Below are 24522 nucleotides of genomic sequence, written 5' to 3'. Positions count from 1 at the left end.
AGAAGTCAATTTTACATTTCTGGAACCAGATAAAATAATGCCTACTTGTTTTAAGATCAGATCTCAAAACCATTAGATCTAGGTCGGTGTCATGTTTTAAAGCAGTGGAAAGAGTACTGGACTTTAACTAGTGGTGGTATGTTTGCCCTACCAGGGTGGTCATTCTCCTGTCCCACTTTCCTCTTTTATAGCATCAGGATACCTACAAAATCTTCCTCCCAAAATGGGGTAATATCTTCCTCAGGATATAGTCAGGAGAATCAAATGAGATAATGAACATAACTTAAAAATAGCACTTTGCAACCTGTACATTTTTACACTTAAGTTATTTTCTTAAAAGTAGCATGTTGTAACCTACCATTTTCATATGCAACATATTATCATCCTTCTAAAAATATATTTGGTGAACAATAGAATTGTGTGTAGAGAAGCAAAGGCAATGAAGGATAGATACCTTGATCCAGCCTCCACACTGCATCCCTTCTTATCCTTCTCCCCACCTTCCTTCTGAGATTTTGCCTGTAAAGCCGGTTTTCCCATTGCCACTGTTACTTTGTTCTTTACAAATCTATATCTGGGAGGCCAAATTCACTAGAGCATACACAGGAGGGATTACTGCTGCTCTGGCTTCAAAACAGTTTGTTTCATTTGTTTCATCCTTTTATTCAAACAGGCTGGATCGGACTCCCTTGGCTCCTCAGCCATATCAGCTGTCTTATCTGTTGTGATTTTTAGGCAATATGGAATAAAAAAGGACACTTACTGTTGGCTGCATGCTTACCATTCCCATCTCATATGAGACAGATTGTCTTTCCAATGAACTATCTAAGCTCCTTCCCACTTACACATTTTCACACCATGCCCTATGGAAATATAGGATATGGGTGTGTCTTTGCATCCTATATAATAAAAGGCTAATATGCAAATTGTCTCCTCAGGCGGGAGTTTCATCAACCAGGAGTTGACCAGGGGATGGGGCTGAGCAGCCAACTGCCTGCGGCCCCTCCTCCCAGCCAGCCCCATCCCCGATCGCCCCCCCACAACCTGATTGAGGGTGGGGCTGGCCGGCCAACCTCCCATGTCTCCTCCCCCTGGCTGGCCCGATTGGGGCAGGCAGGCAGAACCCACCCATGCAGGAATTCGTGCACCGGGCCTCTAGTTTAAAAATAATAAGTAGCCATTCCCACTTAAAAGTGTTGAAGTCTTAGCATTTATTGCTCTTTAGATAGGTGAAAAGAACACCATACTAGCACCCACTGGTGAGACTCCATGGTTGAGCATCGACCCATGAACCAGAAGGTCATGGTTTGATTCCCGGTTAGGGCACATGCCAGTTTGGGAGTTCGATCCCCAGTGGAGGGTGTGCAGGCGGAAGTAGGTCATTGATTCTCTCTCATCATTAATGTTTCTGTCTCTCCCTCTCTTTCTGAAATCAACAAAAACATACACAGACACACACACACACACACAGACACACACACACACACACACTGAGTGGCCAGATTATTATGATCTCTGAACTCATAATAATCTGGCCACTCAGTGTATATCCTATATAATAAAAGGCTAATATGCAAATTGTCCCCTCGAACATGTGTTCGACCAGCAGGCAGGCCGGCCAACCGCCCATGTCCCCTCCCCCTGGCCAGGCTGGCTGGACACACACACACACTGAGTGGCCAGATTATTATGCCTTCAGAGATCATAATAATCTGGCCACTCAGTATATATATATATATATATATATATATATATATATATATATATATAAAGTTGATAGAATCAAATTAGATATATATGTTTTTGGATTGAGGCCAGAGGCCTGGATTTCTTTTAGTACATGCCAGTAACTGGCTACTGTATGTGTGATCTTGGGAGGATCATTTGTTGCCTGTAAGTTTTCCATAGACAAAGTTAGAGGAACTCAGTGGTGACAAATATTTGGAAATGTGTAGCTACTTCTTACATCTAAGTCCATAGAGACCAATCTGAAATTAAATATTCACTCATTCTTTTGGATTGAATACATGTGTTCCCCAATATTCATATATTGAAACCCTAACCCTCCCTGTGATGGCATATCAGAAAGTGGAGCCTTTGGGAAGTGATGACATCATTGTAATGGAATCATCATGAGGGGGGTTCATGACCTTGTAAAAGAGACCCTGGGAAGCTCTCTCACCCATTTGCCATATAAGGACACACTGAGAAGACAGCCACATATGAACCTCCAGAACCATGGTAAATTAGTATGTGCTATTGAAGTTATTCAGTCTATGGTGTTTTGTCATAGTAGGCCAAATGGACCAAAACACTAACTCTATATTGCTTCAGGCTGAGAATTTAAGAATGAAAGACGTGGCCTTTAAACTAGACCTTGAATGTTGAGTAGCAGTCACATAGTTACAGAGAGATATAAGGCATTCCAGATGATATCTAGATACAAGATGGAGCAGCATGGTCATTGATTTATTTACTCATCTAGCATCTATGAGTTGAGTGTCTACTCTGTGACAGTGACTAATCCAGGGGTAGGCATTCAGCATTGAACAAGGAAGGCAAACAGAATTCAGTTTACATGGAGTTTGCATTGTAGTCGGAGAGCACGTGCAATTCAATTTGCCTGGAGGAGAGAGAGAGAGAGAGAGAGAGAGAGAGAGAGAGAGAGAGAGAGAATGAGAATGAATTAAAGAGCGAAATGCTAGTTGTATGGAATTATATATTGAAGCCAGACAATGAAGGACCTTCAATTACAGCTAAGCTTGAATTTCATGGTGATTTATTGATGTGGCTCTTAAAACCTGCTAATGGGCCATGAGGGTTGATAGAGACTTTTCTAACCTATAAGTATTTCTCTCTTTACCACGACCAGCACAGCTAGAGAGCGGACACGAGTCCTGAGTATGGGCAATGGGGGATTGAGAAAATGAAAGAGACAGACACAGAGACAGTAGGGAAAGCTGGGACCGGGTGGGACAGCTGGCCCTCTGATGGAGAGACAGTGACCCAGAGCCAGTGCAACGTGTTTATTTTATACAGTATGATTCCAGGAAGTTTTACTAGATAGAGTTTAAGACAAAGGAAATTATGTAAAATCATGGTTAAAGATCAAGCTGCAATTCTTCATTCTTGTAGCTTCTTTGTAATTGTCACCCCTGGCTGAGCCCGGATAATTGCGTCCGTTCCTTGTGCCTGGCTGAACTTAAATAATGAAACCCACCCCCCTGGCACCTGAGCTAAGGGTCAGGCTGACAATATACCTGCCTCTGGCATTGTATGTTTCCAGGATGTGGCTCTGCCAACACCACTGGACTCAGCTGACAATAATCAAAGAAATGCTCATGTGCCTTCCCAGGCGCTCTCTACACTAACCAGAGTAATCATGTACAAAACAGGATATGACCTCTGTGGGTGGTCACAAACAATGGAGCTATAGGTGTGGGTTGGCTGAAAGAGAAGAGAAAGTGACCCATCCCTGGTGGAAATAACTGGGCCTTTGAAGTCAGGTTGCTACTAGTTGTGAGACTCTGGAGAAGTTATTTTATCTCTCTGAATATTGGTTTCTTCATTTGTAAAATAAATCCCAATTTATATACTTATTGTAAAGATTATTTTACATCAGCGGTCTCCAACCAGTGTTCCGCGGACCACTGGTAGTCCGTGAGGTCTGAAAGGTTGGCGACCGCTGTTTTACAGGACAGTGTACTCAAATCTAGCAAAGTGCCCGTACTCAATTGCTCAGTGGTGATGAAGCATTTTAGTGCCAGCTTCTTCCAGGTGGATTGAGAACTTGGCAGAGGGGATAACTTTAACAGATGTTGCTGAAGAAGCAAATGAACAAGGAATTATACTGAGAAACAAAAGTCCTCTTCCCTAAATTGAGAAGTCTCAGGGGTTGTGTTTTGCTGTGCTAAAGAGAAGAAATGAGGGGAGAGTGGCCTGCTGAAGAACAACAGATATGGAATTTATGTCACAGGATGACTTGTTAAATATTTTCATTGTGAGCTATGAAAATTTCAACTGAAACATCTGCCAGCCGATTACATTCTCTTTGTAAAGAGTCCCTTCAAGAAATACGATCCCATCCTCAGTGGAAACCTGTGAGGAAGGCAGAGGTAGATGGAAGAGCCTTTATTACAAATTAAGAAATGAGAGAACTAGGGAACAGGTTCTAGTTTTAACCCTTGGCCATCCAGAAAGGTGGGGTTAGCCCAAGAATGTTAAGTCTTCTGATTTGGATTTCAAAATCTCGTCTACTGCATCCACTTACATTTTTGCTGTCAAGCACTGTTCAATGAGGAACATACATCCTGTGTGCTGTTTCATTAAAACAAACCATTAGGTAGAGAAGAAAATATCAAAAAGCAGAACCCACAGATAATGGACTCATAGATGTCATGAGTTGGAAGATACAGAAGCCTAGCTTCAATTTCTAGCTGTAAATATTACTAGTTATGTGAAGTAGATAGGAATCTCATATATTTTGCAGTGTGATATGATAATTATATATGTGAAGTAATTTAGCTCAGTGCCTGGCTATTAAGTATTAATATATGAATTGCACAAATAATTTTGCTAAAGTTTCATCCAATGAATTATTCCGTGCACAACTCCCTTCCACTTCCCAAAGCCATAGAGTCAGCATTGGTTTGGCCAAACCAATGATAGATGGCTCAGTTCTCTCAGAGCACTGTGTTTAACTCGTGGAGAACAGTCATTAGGGATGGCCTCTTACATTGAGTTCAGATGTGCTAGTAGTCAAATGTGCTCACTATTCTAAGGAGAAAATAGACTCTATATTTACATAGGATATTTTCTTTAATTTTCAGTTCATAATCTGTCCAAAATATGTATCAAATCATACCCAATCTACTTTTTTAAAGCTTAATATTCCAATATTCCTCAACTGGCTTATTAAATCATATAATTTTGGGATTATTTTCTAGGTCTTTGGTTCATTGTTAGTATAACCCTTTCATATGCTAGTTTAAAAAAAGAAATCTAGGGATTCTAGCCAGTTCTGTGCCAGTAGCAACATACACAGTTCTCTTCTCCACGTAGGTTTTTACTTCTTAAATACAATCTATATCTTTGTTTTCTAACTTCCACAATACCCTCACTTCTCCTCTTTCTCCTCTCTTTTTCTTTCTCTCTCAACTTAATCATATGTCCTCTGGATCTCCTAGGATCACACGCTTTTCCCTGACTATTTCATGCATGCCCTTAAATGGATTAGATGTATAACACTTTTAGTTGGTCCTATCATTTTCAAACAGTTCATCATTTCAGAGGTTATATTAATGGGTACAAAAGTCACAGCTTTCACTGTAATCTTTGCTATAAGTCTCAGTTTTAATTACCCTTTATTACTCAAAAGCCTTCCCAGTTTTATTCGTTGCTGGTTGGTATGGAGAAGTAACTTCCTTTCAAAATTCTGAAAATCCCTGAATTAATGAATTCTCTCTGTTTCCTTCCATTTTTTTTTCTTACAAACTGAGCAACACTTTGAAACCATCTTTTTATTAATACATTGCCAAAAGGAGCCAGAAGTACTAAAGTCTCTTTCATGGCTGGTTCTCCTAGGTCCACAGGATCATAAGATACATGTGTTTATTTCCACCTTCTGATAGGCTTTCTAACCACCTGTCAGACAATTATGAGGCCAAGGCACACATTTCAGGGTTGTATTGCAGCGGTCCTTGGCTTCTAGGTGACCTTTACTATACCAGTTAGGATGGGTGGGGGGAGGGGGAAGACTGCACTACATTCATAAACAGTATAAAATCCTCAGTGAATTACATCAAAACTGTACTTTCACTTTTGTTCCAAGTCTACCTCAGGTTGACTGAGGGCTCAGCTCCAAGTCATCCTCGGTTGAGGATCCAGCATGAGGAAGTAACTGCCACCTAGATTTCCCAGTTACTGGGGCAGAGTTCAAAAACTCCTGCATAGAGGACACATAATTCCATTGGCCAAGTCAAGTCAGATGGTCATAGACAACTTCAGTGTTGGGTAGCAGCAAAAGAATCATGCAAAATGTAGAGGCAAGAAAGGAAGACTCTCAATCAAAAGAAAGTAAAAAGTCAATAGTGAAAAGATCTCATAAAGGAGATTGCCACTGGCAACAACATATATGAGAGAGAAGTGAAGATGAGGACTTATAGATAAGATGGTGACACAATTAGTAATACTTCAGGAACAGGAAGATTCCAACAATGCTGAGAACATTGCAAGACAGAGATGTGACCATACCCTCATTAATACTTGTTTAAATTTACCTAAATTGCCTCAAAGTTTGCCTTTATCCAATACGAACACTTGTATAAACTCAGAATTTTAATGCGTGGAGATCAGTCTTTTAATTTTCAAATAAAATAGTCTCAGGCCCCCATGGACAGATGAGCAATGAGTCCCAGCAGTGTTTTCCACTCAGAGCTTCTCACTTGCCCTGAATTGTGGGAGAAATCTGGAGACCACACAGTTCAGAAGAAAGTCCAGCTTCCTCAGCAGGTGTCAGCTCCTGCTAGTTTTGTCATTGACACACAGTCTTGTGAAAATAGAGACTCAGCCTCACAGATGATCTCAGTCAACTGCTGATCCAATTCCTGGGACAGGTTCTTAGACCTTCAGGCAAGGCTCTTTCTATTCCCTCAGTGCTAAAGCCAGCCACAGGTGCTCCTTCGATTTGTACACCTTGCTGTTGGCCTCTCATTCCATAGGCAGCCATGCCCCAGAAAGCCGGCCTTCTCTTTAACTGTAAGTCTCATTTTATTTATGTTCCCGTCCCTTGCAGAATAAGAACTACTATCTCCTTTTTCCCAGGGATCCACTAAGACTTGAGCTACCCTTTCCAACCTTTGAAAGCCAAATAATCCTTTGTCATCTGCTTTCTCAGAGAACGAGATTCCACATACTCTTTTCTAGGGGCTATTCAGACTCTTCTTGAGGTCCTGTATGTGGGGAGAATGCTGCCTTCATGAACTCAACATGAATTTAATCTCATAAATGTGACCATGTTGACTTTCTATCTCTCCCAGGGAAAGCAAAACAAAACAAAAACCAATCAATGAACAAGTAAAACCTACATAAGCCTGGTCTTCTGCAATCTACCACCTACCCTTTTCCCCCCACCCTGGCCAAATGTTCAGAAAAGGATTCTCTATTAGCGGCCATTATATAGGGTGTCACCAAAATGTATACACACTTAACTGCTGCTAGCTCAATGGATGTTTATTTCTTTTCAAATTTAACCCATTGGAATTAATAATTGTTCATTTGGGGGGATGCCCTGTATATTTTATAATTCATGTTTTTAAAATGCAATATTTTTAGTAATGGAAAAGTAAATTTAAATATCAAGATGCACATGGCAGTCAATGGTTGTTGAATGAATAAATGAAGGCATGCAAGCTATGCTTCCACTGTTATATACTGTTTACAGCTCTAAACAACATCTTTGATGCACCAATAACATGCAATCATACCTGAATTACCTGGACACCTTATAGCAGCTGCTATATCAGCAGTAATTTCGTCAGTTGTTTAGAGGCTGTGAAAATTAACACAAGCTGACAATATATCTGGGAACCATTTTTGCCTAGAATAAAGGTGATTTCTTTAGCTAAAACACTATCTGCAGAATCATAGAGGATAAGAGGCACACTGAGCAGAGATCAGAATCAAACAAGTACTAACAAGTACTAAGAACAAAAAGCACCTTAGGATAACTCGACACCATGTCCTGCTAAGTGAGCTGCAGTTAAGCTCTGATAGCACACAAAGACGTAATTACCTGTGAGGATGGGACATATAAATATTTAGATTGTTTAGGACAACATTGTTAAGGAGAGGTTGTCTGGGCTGATAACAAGGTGTTCATGCATGGATTCAACAGTATCACAAAAATGGGGTGTATTTATTATGGATCAGGACCGTGTTTGTTAGATTTTTGGCACCCAGGAGTGGACCTATTAGACACAGCCCTGCCCTCTGGGAACTCACTACCCTGTATTTCATACATACTTCATAAGAAATTTCCTTGAGAAAAGCTTGAAGAAGGGAAAGGATGACTTTGAATGGCCATCGGAAACTGTACCCTTAGCCCCAAAACACGAGGTCAGATGTTAAAAACGTATTTGCCAGCGCTCAGTTCATTTCTCTCATTTCCTTCTCACCCCTTTGCACAGGGGCACACATACTTAGACACACTCATTCGTGGTGACTGATGAAAATACTGACATGGCCCATTCCTGGCTGGGTCCCAGCTCCTCTTTCTTCCTCCCTTCCTGAGTGTGTTGTTCAGAGATGACTCACCCAAGTCCCCCTGAAGCACTTTTAATCTAATCTCCTTTGCAACTCCGAGGTGAGGGTCATTTATAGATATTTTTCATAAAAACGGTATTTCAGAGAAAACAACAACCAGAATTTGGTGGTCAAAAACCCATTAGGACAATCTCTGAGGTTTGTCTCCCTCTACTGTTCAACTAGGGGAGCAGCAAGACATTTCTCCAGTGGCCTGTGCCCAGTCCCAGCTGCGTAGACATATGCCTGATTGTCTCTTTAAATTAGGGCAAAACATCAGAGAGGGGAGTGAATGGGAGAATCACACGGCTAATTGGGTCATCAGTTTGCTGACCCTAAGGTGGCTTTCACTGATGCAAAGTCCCAACTCTAGAGAGCTGACAACACAGATTTTACTTTCACAAACTAAACCTTTAACAGAACTCTTCCTCTTGGTAAGAATCTCAGAATCTACCCAAGAGGATGAATGGCTCAGTGGCAGAGGAGGAAGGCACAGAATTAGTGAGCCAGGTCCCCATTCAGACTCTCTTATTTTCTGGTTGTGTGCCTTGCTTCCTTTGGGGAACCCATGTTCACGATCAAAACTTCAGTCTATTTCTCTATAAATGGGGTATGTAATCTGTAAACGAGAAAATGAACAGAATGATAAAATTTAGGAACCGAAAGTGACTTTAGGCATCAGTTAGCCTGACTTCCTTGTCATTCTCATAAGCAAAGGAAAGCAAAGGGGGTGGGTTTCACAAATCTGCTGATTAGAATAACTTGGGAGACTTTTTATAAAACAGCCTGTGCCCAAGTCCAGAACACAGCCAACCTCATTTAAAGGTCTGAGATAAAGCTCAGCTTTGGTCCTCTAAAGGCTCCCTCAGTGATGCTAATGTGTAACCAGGGATGAAAGCACAATAAAATAGCACACACAGAAAAACAACAACAAAAACACCACTGGCCTATAGAGAAAGGAAACACAGCTCACTGTCTGTCTCAGTGTCAGAGGGAGCTCCTGAAGAGAACCAGTATATAAACGCATGTCTTATATATCCAATACAACACTATTTCTATCCTCAATGGGCAGCTAGCCTACCCTGCTTCCTCCACCCGGGGCATTTCCTCTTCTCAGGAAGCTACCAGAGCACTTACCCCTTCTTCCCTCTCATTTGAATTCTTTATATAGACTCTATGAGTGTAAACTTCTCAAGAATAGAGACACATCTACATTATTCTATATACCCCATAAAGCCAGAGACTGTGCTACGGTGTTCTGCACAAAACAGTATGTGCTGACAACTGTTTCATCGAACTCCTCCCTCCCTTCTTCATGCCAAGATGTCTTCTATTCTGGGCTAATTCACCCAAATTCCTTTATTTTTCTCACAACTTTAATTTTTCTGGTCTTTCATCATTGCTAACATTGCTCTTTTATTTTCTTTCTTCTTAGGCAAAGTGATCAAACCCTTTGAACATATCCCCAAATTGCCAGCCACAATGACTAAAACAATTAGTGCCTCTTCAGTATCTTGGGATTAGTTTCCCTCTTCACTTATTATTCTTGGGATTATGGTTAAAGAGACATGAATGGATAAGCTCTTTCCTCCAAGGAGGCAAATGAAACTCTCTTGATTCATTCCCAAATATCTATTGAATATTCCAACATTTGCTATTGCTCCATTCTCTATGTTTTGCTCTTTGATATCTATATTGTCTACCTCCACTGACCACTCCATCACACACACACACACACACACACACACACACACACACACACACAATCTTGCAATGCACTGATTTTAAATACCTTTGCTCTTATTACTATTCCTTCTTCCCCTTTTTGCATTAAGATATCCCTTGCCCATATTTCCCATGGCAGGTAAGACTCTAGCTCTTCTCTAAAAAAGCCTTCTCTGACCTCCCTAGCCACTATTGATACATCATCTCAACATAGCCGGCCCAAATCACCTGTCTCATTAGGTGAGCACATACATAGTTATGGTAAGAAACTATTTTCTGATTGTTTTTCCAACTAGCATGTAGAGTCAAGATTAGACACCTTTCTTCTGCTGCTTCTCCATTCCCAGTTTCTTCCAATACAATGCCGGGGAAAAAGTCAGACAGTCATCCGGGGCCAGACGTACTGTGCACTAACTCAGCTGGATCTAAGTCAAAGCACTTTCTATGATTGACTCATTAAATCCCCCTAATAATCCTAGGAGAAAATAGTACACAGGTAACGATATATCAACTAACTCAGGTTCACACAGCTGGCAAGTGGCAGAGACAGTTCTAAAATCTGGGCCATCAAACTGCTGAGCCCACGCTCCAAATCGCTGTGCAGTACTTAAGTCCCTGTTGTTTTTATAAGTACTAAGTGTGCTTAGTGTTGATATGGGAAACAAAGAAGATGGTACGCATGTCCCCAGTACTCAGATGTTATTATTACCTAGAACAGTCCTGGCTCTGCTCCTTACTGTGCGATCTTGTATGGGTCGCCAATAATCTGTATACCCATAGGCTCCACATCGCTTTAGACAGTCATCAATAACCACTTAAAGTGGGTATTTCAAATGCATGGGAGAATTATTTTCATGTGGAAAGGCATTCCTGGTTACCATAATGGCAGTAGTTTCTCTGGCCGCGAGCAGGGGAAAAGGCAAGGGTGGTCAATACTGAACCTCTTTCAGGATCACACAACAAAGACTCTTCTTGCCCAAAACTCAGACAGTACTCTCCTGAAGGAATACTGGACCAACTATTTCTAAAGTCTCTTCAAGATGTGAAATACCACAGTGTTAATGTGGGCTTTTGGCTAAGTTCCGATTGCCTGTCACGGTTTTAACCTTTATCACTTACTAAAAAATTAGCTCAGCACCACTCATCAACTAGCCAGTATTTAAAGCCTAGGGTTATGTATTTATAATTAATGTGGACTAGATACTGTTTTCCATGCAGTGTGGAAGACAAGTCAATTTAGAGAGCCACACAGCTACTCAATAATGCAAATGATGTCTATTTAAAATAGTGTATTGCATTGCTTTCTTAAAGGGTGGGAAGCAGCGTAGCATAGTTGGAAAAGCACAGACTGGATCTATCAGTTATTAGCTATGTAAACTTGGGCCTCTCACTGACCTTTGCAGGAGTCCACTTCCCTAAATGGGAATGCGAGCCACACTGTGTGTTTTAAGGATATCGTAAGAATTCGAGGGGCTCATTAGAAAGGCTGGCACGTATTGGTGGCTCAGTAAATGGTATCCATGATAATTTTTATTGTCCTTTTCATCATTTGGAAGATATTTATTGGTTCCTCCCACTGTGCTAAAAAAGGAAATGTGATTTTGGATCGGGGCCTTGGAAGATAATTAAGTTTTGGTCTGGTGGATAAGTGAGCAGGTTTATGACCAGAGAATGCAATGACCCTAATGTATGTTTGCATTGATTCCACAAATACAGGGTGCCCACCCCCCAAAAAATGCATGAGCACTTGAATGATTATAAAGTCTGTGTTAATTAACACACAGTTCATTTTCAAAATTTAAAAGAATCTACAGAAATGACTTATTGTTTTTGTCAGTACCTGTTTCAAAACTGATGACGATACTGGGCCAGGCACAGCCGATAACACGAAGCAATGGAATCGCAAACATTAAGAATCATTTCGTTTAGTATTTGTGTGCCCTCAATTCATTTTATATGTACTCCCATAAAAAACCCCTAGTGGCACTTTAGGATAAATTTCCTTTGTTCAAAGATGAGTCTGGCTTCACCCATTATTTCAAATCAGTTAAACCTGAAAAGGGGTGAAAATTAAGTGAATTATCAGCTGCTAAATTGTGTATACATTTTTGGGGACACCCTATATTTCTTGAGTTGCTATTACTCACCAAACACAGTAGTAGGTCCGAAAGATAGAATGAAGATGGTCTTTACACTCATAGAGTTGGCACTCTGGAGGATTTTGCCTTGTATATCTACAAAAAGTGTAGAGACATACTGCATGCTGCGTTTTCAAAACTCCTTTTTATAACGTTTAGGAGCATCACACTATAATTGTGGAAATGTTTCCATTCATCAGCTTTATTGCTTATACTAAGAAGTCATAAATCCTCCAAGTTCATTTAATCCAGGAGTTACACCTTCCATTGCATAGCACCCATGTGCAGGCACGCGCGCGCACGCGCGCGCGCGTGCACACACACACACACACACACACACACACACACACACACATTGTTATCTCTGTGCCTCAATATCATGAATGTCAATGGACATATTATTTACTCATGGTTGCCTTGATTTTTCTCATTATTAAATTTGGTTCGTAAAGCTCCTTGGTCTATTACTTGAAAAAATTGATTTAGCAGTAAAAAATGCTTAGGAAATGCAGGACTTCACCAGGTCTTTAATAGGCACTGGGATTTTCTAAGAGGTCGATATACTGTATTTAGCATTTTACAAATAAGTTTGACCTGGGGGGCCCTTTTAAAAAGTATTTTTCTCACTACATCTTACTCAGTAACAAATGCTGATAAATTCTTATATAACAATTAGTCGTATCTCATAGTTCTCTCTGGTATATTTAATGAACATTGTTTTGAACACATGGCTTACAAGATTATGTTTCTATTCCTGAAAAAGTGGAAAGTAATTTTAATTAATTTTTAAATCTGTGACTAGTGCAAGGTAATTTTTCTTTCAATTTAAGGAGGAGACATTGAAGCCAATATTAAATGTTTGAATTATCCCGTTTCGTTCTCTTATTGTCTGTGCCTCAAAATATGAGTGATTACTGAGTGACAGCTAGCAAATGCTCAGTTCCATAAATTTATATCCAGCAAATAAGATTGAGGTATCTATTCTATTACATGAGCTATGCAAGGCATTGAAGAAAAGGAGATCATTAAATTATTGCTCATGCCTCAAGGAGCTTATAGTCTAATACCAAAGACAGTTATGTTCATAGGCAATTATAATACATTACAATAAGCACACATCAGAGATATGTCATAGAGGAGGAAGTGATTATCTGGTTGGGCAAATATGTGAAAAAATTCCTTATGACTGAGGCAGACACTTCATTACAATTGAACAAATGCTATTTAAAACAAATTCCCTCCACTTGGATCTTAGAAAGAAACATGAGAACATCATAAACAACAACAATAGTTCAGAATACTTGAACTTCTCTTATCCACCTCCCTTCCCTTCCAGAAATAAGTGAATTATTTGTTGCTTAACGGGACCATGAAACCAATTGTACTTTGTTTTGTTTTAAAAAATATTTTTATTGATTTCAGAGAGAAAGGGAGAGGGGGAGAGAGATAGAAACATCAATGATGAGAGAGAATCATAGATTGACTGCCTCCTGCATGCCCCACACTGGGGATGGAGCCTGAAATCCGAGCATGTGTCCTGGCCAGGAATCTAACGGTGACCTCCTGGTTCATGGGTTGATGCTCAACCACTGAGCCATGCTGTGTGAGATCAATTGTATTTTGAGGAAAGACCAAGGCCACCTAAAATAAGAGACACCTAACAACATAGTTTGAATTCCACCTCTGTACAGCCAGTGCTGGGTTAACATAGCCTCTCTCTAAACTACGACCCTATCTGGTAACTATCAAGCTATTTTCACCATATATCCCCTAACAATGCTTCCCTTAGATAAACCCAATTCATCAAAAACATACCACTGAAAAGTATAGTGACACTCTAGGTAAGGACTGTAGCACTCTGCTACCTTGTGTTATCTCCCATATTTCAATATTTATTTTGTACCCAGGTCCTGCCCATTGGTTTATACACTGAGTGGCCAGATTATTATGATCTCTGAATGCATAATAATCTGGCCACTCAGTGTATATCCTATACAATAAAAGGCTAATATGCAAATTGTCCCCTCGACCAGGAGTTCAACCAGCAGGCTGGCTGGCCAACCGCCCATGTCCCTTCCCCCTGGCCAGGCTGGCCGGACCCCACCCATGCACCCATGCACAAATTCATGCACTGGGCGTCTAAAATACACACACACACACACACACACACACACACACACACACACACACACACACACTGAGTGGCCAGATTATTATGCATTCAGAGATCATAATAATCTGGCCACTCAGTGTATAATCTGCCTTTGAAAACTGAGAGTGCTCAGAGTAAGACTCAGATAATCCTATCTAATAAAAAGGGAATATGCTAATTAACCATCACACCCACACAAAGATGGCAGCGCCCAGAGCCAATAAGGAGGGAATATGCTAATTGACTGCCACTCCTTCAAAGATGGTGGTGCCCACAGCCACAAGATGTTGGCGCCCAGACCCCTTAACCCCACTGGGGTGGCAGGCGTGCGGCACGGCCGGCCCGCCCCCAAGTGGGTCCAGCTGCTCCGTGTGCCTGCCTCCGGAGTTCCCCAGTCCCCTCAGCCTCCCAGCTGCCCAGGGCCGGCCAGAGGCACAGGTAACCATGGTCAGCCCAGGCTTGCAATGCCGGCAATAATGGCAGCGGTGTGATGGGGGCATCGCCTTCCCCTGATTGCTGGGTCTCTTCCCACCCCTGAGGGCTCCTGAACTGTGAGAGAGGGCAGGCCAGGCTGAGGAACCCCCCCCCTCCAGTGCATGAATTTTCATGCACTGGGCCTCCAGTATTGAATAAGTCACACTAGTCCACATTTCTACACAGCAGTGTAACTAAGGCATGCTGTCCATTCATTTGACTTACTTTCGGTGTTTTGTTTTATTGTAACCAAATATAGTGAAGCTGATAAATCTAGCATTATTCTCAAACTATTGTTATGCTGAAGATGACATCAAACCTCATCTCAGGCAAAACCACCTATCAGATAATAGATCCATTAGAATTTTTACTGTGTTGTAATTAAAAATAATAATCTTAAATTATATAACTTAATTGACTAGATTGAGTCCTCAGTGTTAACATGCAACACGTTCTTGGGGTCGTACCCAAGGTTGTATGAAATGGCCACCCAATTAACTGTAGATCTCTTTTTTTCTTAAGAAAACATTGAAATTCAAGTGAGTGACAATATAATGCATAAATTTTATTCTAAGTGATCATAAAAAGTAAGTTATTGCAAACTTTTATACTTTAATTATTATTAAGACACTAATTGTAATACTCATGATAGATTAAGACTTAGCAGAGTGCCACAATGGGGCCATGTAAAAGATTGATTTATTCATATATCATAATATTTGTGATATTTTTGCTTTTTAAAAATAAAGTCATGTTTAAAAGTACCTTCAAATATTAATGTAGTTATTTATTCCTTTGTTTTCACTCAATATTATTTAAAATTCACCTAAAGAAAAGCTGATAATAATTGTAATATTAGAATCCTAGATAACTAGTGTTTTATAGTATCTAATAATTTACCAAGTATCCTCACACCTGTTATACTTGATCCCCAATAATAATGTAATGTGTTCAGTAATTTCCATTTTAAAGATAAAGAAGCTGAGAATCACTCAAGGAAATGTTGAATATACGAGAAATAGTATTTATTGACAATTTTATCTGCCAAGGTTAGTGTGCCTATAAAAGAAAGAGAAAAATTAGAAGCATACAAATTCAGGGAGAATTACCTCAGCTACCAAAGCAGAAAGACTAACATTAATCTGGGATTCTTTTCTTTTTATTGAATGTATTGGGGTGACATGGGTTAATAAAATTATATGGATTTCACGTGTACAATTGTATACATCATCTATATATTGTATTGTGTTTACCATCAAAGTCAAGTCTTCTTTCATCACCATTTATCCCCCATTTACTCTTTCTACCTCCCCCCACTTCCCATACTGTTGTCTATATTTATGAGATTTTAAATGTTTTTGTATAATCCCTTCATCTTTTTCACCCAGCCCCAAACCCCCTCTCCTTTGACAGCTATAAGTCTGTTCTTTGTATCTATGAGTCTGTTTCTGTTCTGTTTGTTAGTTTATTTTGTTCATTAGATACCACATATAAGTGAAATCATATGGTACCCGTCTTTCTCTGACTGGGTTATTTCACTTAGCATAATACTCTCTAGGTCCATCCATGCTCTCGCAAAAGATAAGATTTCCTCCCTTTTTATGGCCAAATAGTATTTCACTGTGTAAATGTGCCACAGTTCTTTCATCCACTCATCTACTGATGGACACTTGATCATCTTCCAAATCCTGGCTATTGTAAATGCTGCAATGAACATAGGGGTACATATGTTCTTTGAATCAGTGTCTCAGGTTTCTTTTGGAGATATGGTATTCCCAGAAGTAGAATTGCTGTGTCATAAGGCAGCTCCATTTTTAATTTTTTGAAGTAACTCCATACTGCTTTCCATAGTGGCTGCACCAATCTGCATTCCTACCAACAGTGCACGAGGTTACTCTTTTCTCTACATCTTACCAACACTTGTTGTTTGTTGATTTATTGATGATAGCCATTCTGAAAGGTCTGAGGTGATATCTCATGGTGATTTTAATTTGCATTCCTCTGATGATTAGTGACATTGAGCATCTTTTCGTATGTCTATTGGTCATCTGTTTCCTCTGGAAAAGCATCTATTCAGGTCCTTTGTCCATTTTTAAATTGGATTGTTTTGTGTGTGTGTGTGTGTGTTGAATTATATAAGTTTTGGATATTAACCCCTTATCAGATATATCATTAGCAATGTTCTCCCATTTAGTAGTTGTTTTTTCACTTTGTTGACGGTTTCCTTTGCTGTGCAAAACCTGTTTATTTTTATGTACTCCCAGTTGTTTATTTTTGTTTATTTGTTTGTTTCCCTTGCCCAAGGGGATATATCAGAAAAAAAATACTGCAATGAGAAATGTCCAGGATTTTACTGCCTGTTTTTTTCTAGGATTTTTATGGTTTTGAGTCTAACATTTACGTCTTTTTCCATTTTGAGTTTATTCTTGCATATGGTTAAGAAGGTGGTCTAGTTTAATTATTTTGCCCATGTCTATTTTTCCCAACCCCATTTATTGAATAGACTATCTTTATCCCATTGTATGTTCTTGCCTCCTTTGTCAAATATTAATTGACCATAAAAGTGTGGGTTTATTTCTAGGCTCTCAATTCTGTTCCATTGATCTATATGTCTGTTTTTATGCCAGTGCAATGCTGTTTTGCTGGGATTCTTCATTCCAATTGGTTTGTTATGCATCAATACAGTTAATTAATATACAACTCCAAATTAGCTTTTGCAGGCAGGAAAGTGTCAGCGGGTTTCTTCTGTCCTCCTGCTAAGTAGAGGACATTAAATCATTATTACACATAATAGTTTCTAATTTGCAGGTGGAAATATTAACTCCCAAATGCATAAAAATATTCTGAGCCTTAAGGTCAACAATTGCAGATCGAATTGTTTTGGTTTCCTGCTGGTCACTTACTACACAGTTTAATGGTTGCCATAGTATCATTTTTCCAAAGTGAATTTTAGCCTGAGCCTTACCTCTTCTTCTTTCTTTACCATGAGGTGTAGTAGCTAGGAGACGAGATTGTCAGCTGTACTTTTCTAACATAGGAAAGGAAGCCCAGAGAGTTTACGTGACTCATCCAAGGTCACACAGAAAATCTGACTGCTCAGTGGATCTTTCAGATTGGTACAAGCCTTGGAAGGAACTGATCAATATGTTTCTTCCTGCTTTCTCACCTTATAATCCTACTATAGGCCCGATGCAAGAAATTCACGGGGAGCAGGCCTAAGCCTGCTGTCGGACATTCCTCTCACAGTTTAGGACCCCTTGCTCCTTACCTCTCACCTGCTCGCTGCTCCTTAGCGCTGCCGCAGAGGCAGGAGAGTCTCACACCATCACAGCTGCCCTCACATGTCATGAGCCCGGTTTCTGGCTGAGTGGCGCTCCCCCTGTGGGAGCGCACTGACCACCATGGGGCAGTTCCTGCATTGAGCATCTGCCTCCTGGTGGTCAGTGCGCATCATAGTGACCAGTCATTCTAGTCGTTCCACCTTAACAGTTGCTTAGGCTTCTATTATATAGATACCCCATGACATTCAAGTGCATGGTGTGTGGCAAGGGGAAAATGCATGACTTCACCACACACAAACACACGCAGTAAATAAGACCGCAATTACTGCCTGAGAAGACTGGGTCTTGCTCTTGCAGTATTTTACTGCTGGGTGGCCAATTCATTGAAACAGATATCTAGTGTTGTAATCACTCTGCCAAACCACCATCTGCTTTCCTCCCAGCCTCCCTCCAATCCTAAACACCACCCATACCTCCCGTCCCCTTCCCATTGAGGTTTTGGTATAGGAACAGACAGCTTGTGAGTAAAATGTCGGGGGAATGTCCAATAATTCATCTTTTGGGCATGACAGGACAAGCTGTTGGATGCTGTGAATATGCATAGGAGGCCTTGCTGGGCGTAATCCTGAATCGCAAAGAGGAGGGCTCCCACTCGATGGAAACAAATGCCTCCTTCCTCTCTCCACCCTCCACTCACAGCCCTTACCACTCTTTCTAGAAAGTCAGAGAAATATATTAGAGCCCAGAAATAAGCACCTTGAAGGAAGGGGCTCTGAATTCCAGGACTTAGGAGATGAATAAAAATCAAATTTATCAGTGTATTATTAGTAATATGACAATCATGTTTACTATGCTTTAGGGCCATACCAAGTACTTTACATACACTATCTCATTTTAATTTCTAAAATAACTTTGCTGGTAGTATGTGTGTCCTCCTTTTCACAGATGAATTAACTAAATCAGACTCAGACTGCTTCAGTCATTAACCCAGGGTCACAGGTATTAGATGACAAAAAACAGGATTTGAACTCATGTTTCTTTACCACCAAATCCTGACTTTATTATCTGCTGAGCTTCGTGGTGCCACAGAGATGTTAGCAATGAGCTGCCTTCAATAATAATTTACAATATTATTGCCTTTTAAAATTCTTATTGCAACCAGTGAAGTTTTTTTGTTTGTTAATTCTCCCTTTTATAAAATAACAAAAATCAACAGACAACAAAATCTCATGCTCAGTACAATTACTTTGTACAAGCCATTCAGCAGAATCTCACCCTTTTGGCATCCCAGCCTAGAGCTTGGAAAATGCAATGCTCAGCCATAAGTGCCTGTCCAAGACCTTGGTAAGTCGGACAGTATTTTTCTAAGTTATGGTTGATCCACAACCTTGCCACCTCCCCTCTTCCCTAACCTGCCGGGGAAAGATGCATTCATGGCCAGCAACATACTGGAGCTGCCTCATACTGATTCAACATCCTGGGTTCCATGAAGTCAAATTGGTAGGTCAAGTAGGTCCAGTTACATAATTTGCAGAATCCAAAATAAAAATACGTGGCACCTTGTTTCAAAGTTACTAAGAATTTCAGGACAGTAACAATGGAACCTTAAACCAAGCATGAGAGCCTTTGCATGTGGGACCCTGTGCACCTGCACAGGTCACCTACCCGTGAAGCTGGCCCTGACAGTCTCAGTCTCCAGAAAAGGGCATTTTCCTCCATCTTCTGCTTCTCCTAGAACCCAGAATAGAGAGAATGCTGGACTGAGAGACTGTAGCCCAGGTTGTGGCTTAGGGTGTCCTGGTTAACTGACTCAGCGACTTTAAGTTTGTCATTTAACCTTTGGTGCTGAGAGTCATCAACAATGGGAGCTGGACTAGGTAATCTCTAAAGTTCATAGATATAGTGAGGAGCTGGACTAGGCATCCATACTACATGAACCTACAATCCTTAGACCATCCAGTTGCCTCCCTCGCTTTGCTGAATTTCATTTATTTTTTTCAATTTCCCTTTATGCTAATACAACTCTAAAACAAACTGGCCTCCCTAATGCCTGCATTACAATCAACCAGCCATGCACAGTCTTCACTCTTCCTAGCCTCACTGCCATGCTGGGGGAACACTCCTCCCACTTCCAAGTCCCCAGTGCGCATACCAACTCTTCTGATGGACTCACATGCCCACCCTGGGCCATTTAGAGGAAGTGATTTGGAGACTGTTAAAGAGAGAAAAAATGTTCTACTTTAGTCTATGAACTCCATGACACTGAGCGAAATAGCAGGAGATTTTCCCCAAAGGGACACATTTGTTAAAGTCTTGGATTTCTTGTTGTTGTTTTTTTAAACAAAGATATCTGTATCATGATGATAAGTGAGGGCCAGCCAAAATTGCTCATTCAGGTATACTTCAGAATAAAAGTGTTCAGATTATAAAGTCTATACTATGAAAAATTATAGTAATACCAAAGTAACCTATCGTCTTCATCTCTAATTTTTCTTTCCTTGTCCTATCCACCAAAAATGAATAAATCTTTTCCGCTTTGATCTCACTCTCATTCCTAGACCCAGATTAAATTACTTCCCTTTCTTCCTTTAAAACTCTTTCTGAATCTTCTTCAGATTCCTCCATCTCTCAGCCACTACCACCACCACCATCATCACCACCACCACCATCACCACCAGCACCACCACCATCACCACCACCATCACCACCACCTCCTACACAAGAGATTTAATAACTTTTCCCTTCTTCCTGCCTTAGAGAACATATTTCTTTATCTCTGCATTAAAATATACCTTGCTTTTTGCTTGAGCCATATTTGGGAGTTTTATAAAACCCACTATTCCTTTAAAGAAGAGCTCAATTTCCTACTTTATGACTAAATTTCCCTGATTTTCAACCCATCCAAATGGCTGTGAACTTTTACTGAAAACAACCCTTTCACAATATTTACCACTTAATGTTGGTTAAAAATAAGTATGTACATACCTTATCTCCCCAATTAGCTTCTAAGCAACTCGAGCACAAGAAATAAGCTCTCAGTGGTAAAAACATGTCTTGATTAGATTAGACTCTCAGTGAGTGTTTGTTGAGTGAATGACTGTGAATTATTATCAGAGAGACAAGTTAAAACAGGAACAACTGGATTAGAGTTTTATCTCAGCTGACCTCTCCCCTTGCTGTTCCTTGTTCATGTTTCTCAACTTCTGAGTCTATCAAAAGCCAAGTGAAGAGGCTGCTACTCTGAGATCATTCATCTGTCCTGTTAATTTGTGTTAAGTGGTACTTTATCAGAGCCAAGCTTTTAAGTCCATTAAAAGTCTTACAGCCTGTCTCAAAGCTGGGAACACGATAAAAGACAACATCAATCCTGTGCTCTGCCCTACACTCAGGACAAGCAGATACTCTCGGTACAGGTCTCAAGATCAGATCCCAGGACCTCCAGAGTGACCCAAAGGAATGACAGCAGCCTGTGGAGTGTCACTTCTGAGCTATAAAAACAGGCTGTCCTGAACCCAAGAATCCCTTTTAAGATATCAGCTAGAAAAGAAACAAGAGTCCATGTAATTATCTTCAAATACAGTCTCCTCATTCTCCAGTCTTCATAATACACTTTTTAAAATTTTTATTTTAAAATATATTTTTATTGATTTTAGAGAGGAAGGGAGAGGGAGAGAGAGATAGAAACATCAATGATAAGAGAAAATCATTGATCGGCTGCCTGCTGCACACCCCTTACTGGGGATGGAGCTTGAAACCCAGGCATGTGCCCTTTACTGGAATCGAACCCTGACCTCCTGGTTCATAGGCTGATGCTCAACCCCTGAGCCACACTGGTCAGGGCCATAACACACTTTTAAAAATTCTTTTTAAAAACAATGAATTTGGCAGGCACTATACAATTCACTAACCTGGGAAAGTTTGTTTTAAAAATACAGATGTCCACATACCATTTGTAGAGAATGTCTGGGGTGAAATTCAAAACTGTGTATGTTGATAGCTCCCTACACATTTCTTATTTGTAGCTAGGATCTAGAACTTCTGGAAGCCTGCTGCAGAGGACAAAGAAATTTAACATCAATAATTAGTTCCTTTGATGTTCATAGATATAGTGAGGAATATTATTCCCATTTAAGTCATGAGCAAACTAAGGCTCAGAGAGATCTGTTGACTTGATTAGCAGGCGTCTTAACTTTGGTCTTGACTTAGAACACAAAGCTTAGGTCTCCTGACTCCTAGTCAACTATAATTACTAATGTATTAGCATGAACTAATTTATCAGGTTGCTCTAAAGAGGATGAAAAAACCAAGATAGTACATTTTAATCAGGAAGAGAACCATATGAGCAAGAAAAGTTCAAATCATGTGCACGCCCTTTGATGGCTCCTACAATCTGGGAGCCAAGGAAGGAAAAAAATCCTCTCAATCCCATAGATGATCCAGCCTTCTACTCTCTCTCTCTTTTTTTCTTTCTCATCTCCTTTTTCCTTTCTTCCTTCTTTCCTGACCATGACTTAGGCCCATTACCAATGTGAAACATGTTATCTCACATAGTCTCAGCTTAACAAAAAGGAGAGGATGGAAGTGAATGGTGCCCATTTGCGCCAAGGTGGTAGGTTCTGAACCGTCACTGCCATGGGGAAGGTGCCTCATTGCTTCTCTTCTCAGGTTTGTTGCCTCCATCCTTCTAATAATAAGCTCCCTTTCCGAAGAGAAAAGAAGTGCTGATATGATTGATTAGAGTTAAGGGCTTTAGTGGGCCACATTTGACTAGCAGGATAGGGAATGTCTGGCCCGCAGGCCATATAAAACCCAACGAATCATTTGGTCTGACTCTGCCAAAGCATTAGAGGTGAGTTAACTAAATGTTTGACCAAATATAGCAGGCTAATTTTTAAGCTGATAATTTTGCATGAAGTTATAAATATCCTAATGGCCCTTGGCAGAACAAAGGTCCCCAAACCCTGATCACTAGTGGATGAGTTCACTGGGCCTCAAAGGTTACCTGTGTCTCTTGTCTCTTGCAAATATACAATACACATATGTAAGGAGCTTCAGTGTATGAATAGCAAGTTAGATCAGTGAAGAAAGGAGAGACTATTTCCAACTGAGCCGAATAAAGCAGTTATTCATTTAGGAAAGGATAACATTGGACATCTCTGCCACTTCATATACATCAGAATTTAGGCAGGGAAAGATTTATTAAAGAAGTCCAGAATCCAACTATGTCTCCCCATTTTGACCACTATTACTCAATAGCTTTTAAACTGGTCCCCTTGATCCCAATGTCTAATTTCAACACAGCAGACCTAGTGATATTATTAGAAAAGTAACTCAGATCACGACATCTTAAACTTCTTTAATGCTTTCTCACTCATTCACAACTAAATGCAAAATCCTTAATGTGGCCCATAAAGACATTCTATGACTATCACAGACTGTCTGACCTCAACTCAGGCTCCCCTTACCATCACTTACCAATGATAAAGATGTCATTGATGATCTGAGTCTGAAGGATAAATAAGATTCATATGCATGATTTAAAGTATTATAAGGGGTATGGGTAAGAACATTGCAGGAAGCAGGAATACCACACAGGAGCACCTCAAAATATGAAGAAAGTACAGCAAGAGCTAAGAGAACATGAAGGAGAGAAGTATAAGTTGGAGAAATAGGCCAGGGCCATATTTCATGGGTCATGGTTAAAAGTTCATATTTATCTGAAGGATATTAGGAAGATATTAAGGGGAACATGAGCTATGGATCCCCTAGAACAGAACTATCACAAAAGGATATCTGATTGCTGCACGAAGAAAGGAATTGAAGGAAACACATAGCTATGTGGTCAAACTGGCTGGGATAGTGTTAAAGTCATTCTTGTGTGAAATGATGGTAGCACAGACTAAGCTGGAATATGGGGCCCTGGGGAGAAGGGTTGAGTCTGGGAGATACCCAGGAGTTTGGATTGATAGGATATGGAGCTAGATAGAGAGAAATTATACTTTTGAAAGTGACTTCCAGGCTTTGGGCTTGAATATATAAGTTATTGATGGTGCCCTTACAAATAAGAGAAGGTTTTGGAGTCATTAAAGTAAATGACTTAATATTGGACAGATGAAATTTGAGATGCCAGTGAGATTTTTCAGATGAAGATGGCAAATAGAATGCATCAAATACCTGACAAGTGCTATGTTGGGTTTTGTGAATACAGAGGTAAACAAGAAGTCTCTAACCTTAAAACATTGGTAGTTTAGCAGTGTATATGCCCCTATTTTGCTTTAGCACCTTCTTCATTCAAGTCTGCCACCAGGTCTGAAAGTTAAACTTTGCCTAGGAATGGCGGGAAGGAAGAAAGAAAATACTCCAAGTTTATATCTGTTAATTTAGACAACAGTCACTTCAGAAAGGATCAGAATGTGGTGTAAAATATGTAAATAGCATTTATGCAAATGAA

This window comes from Cnephaeus nilssonii (assembly GCF_951640355.1).
Source record: "Cnephaeus nilssonii genome assembly, chromosome: 14".
NCBI classification, from domain to species: Eukaryota; Metazoa; Chordata; class Mammalia; order Chiroptera; family Vespertilionidae; genus Cnephaeus; species Cnephaeus nilssonii.
Note: the sequence above shows the minus strand (reverse complement) of the source record.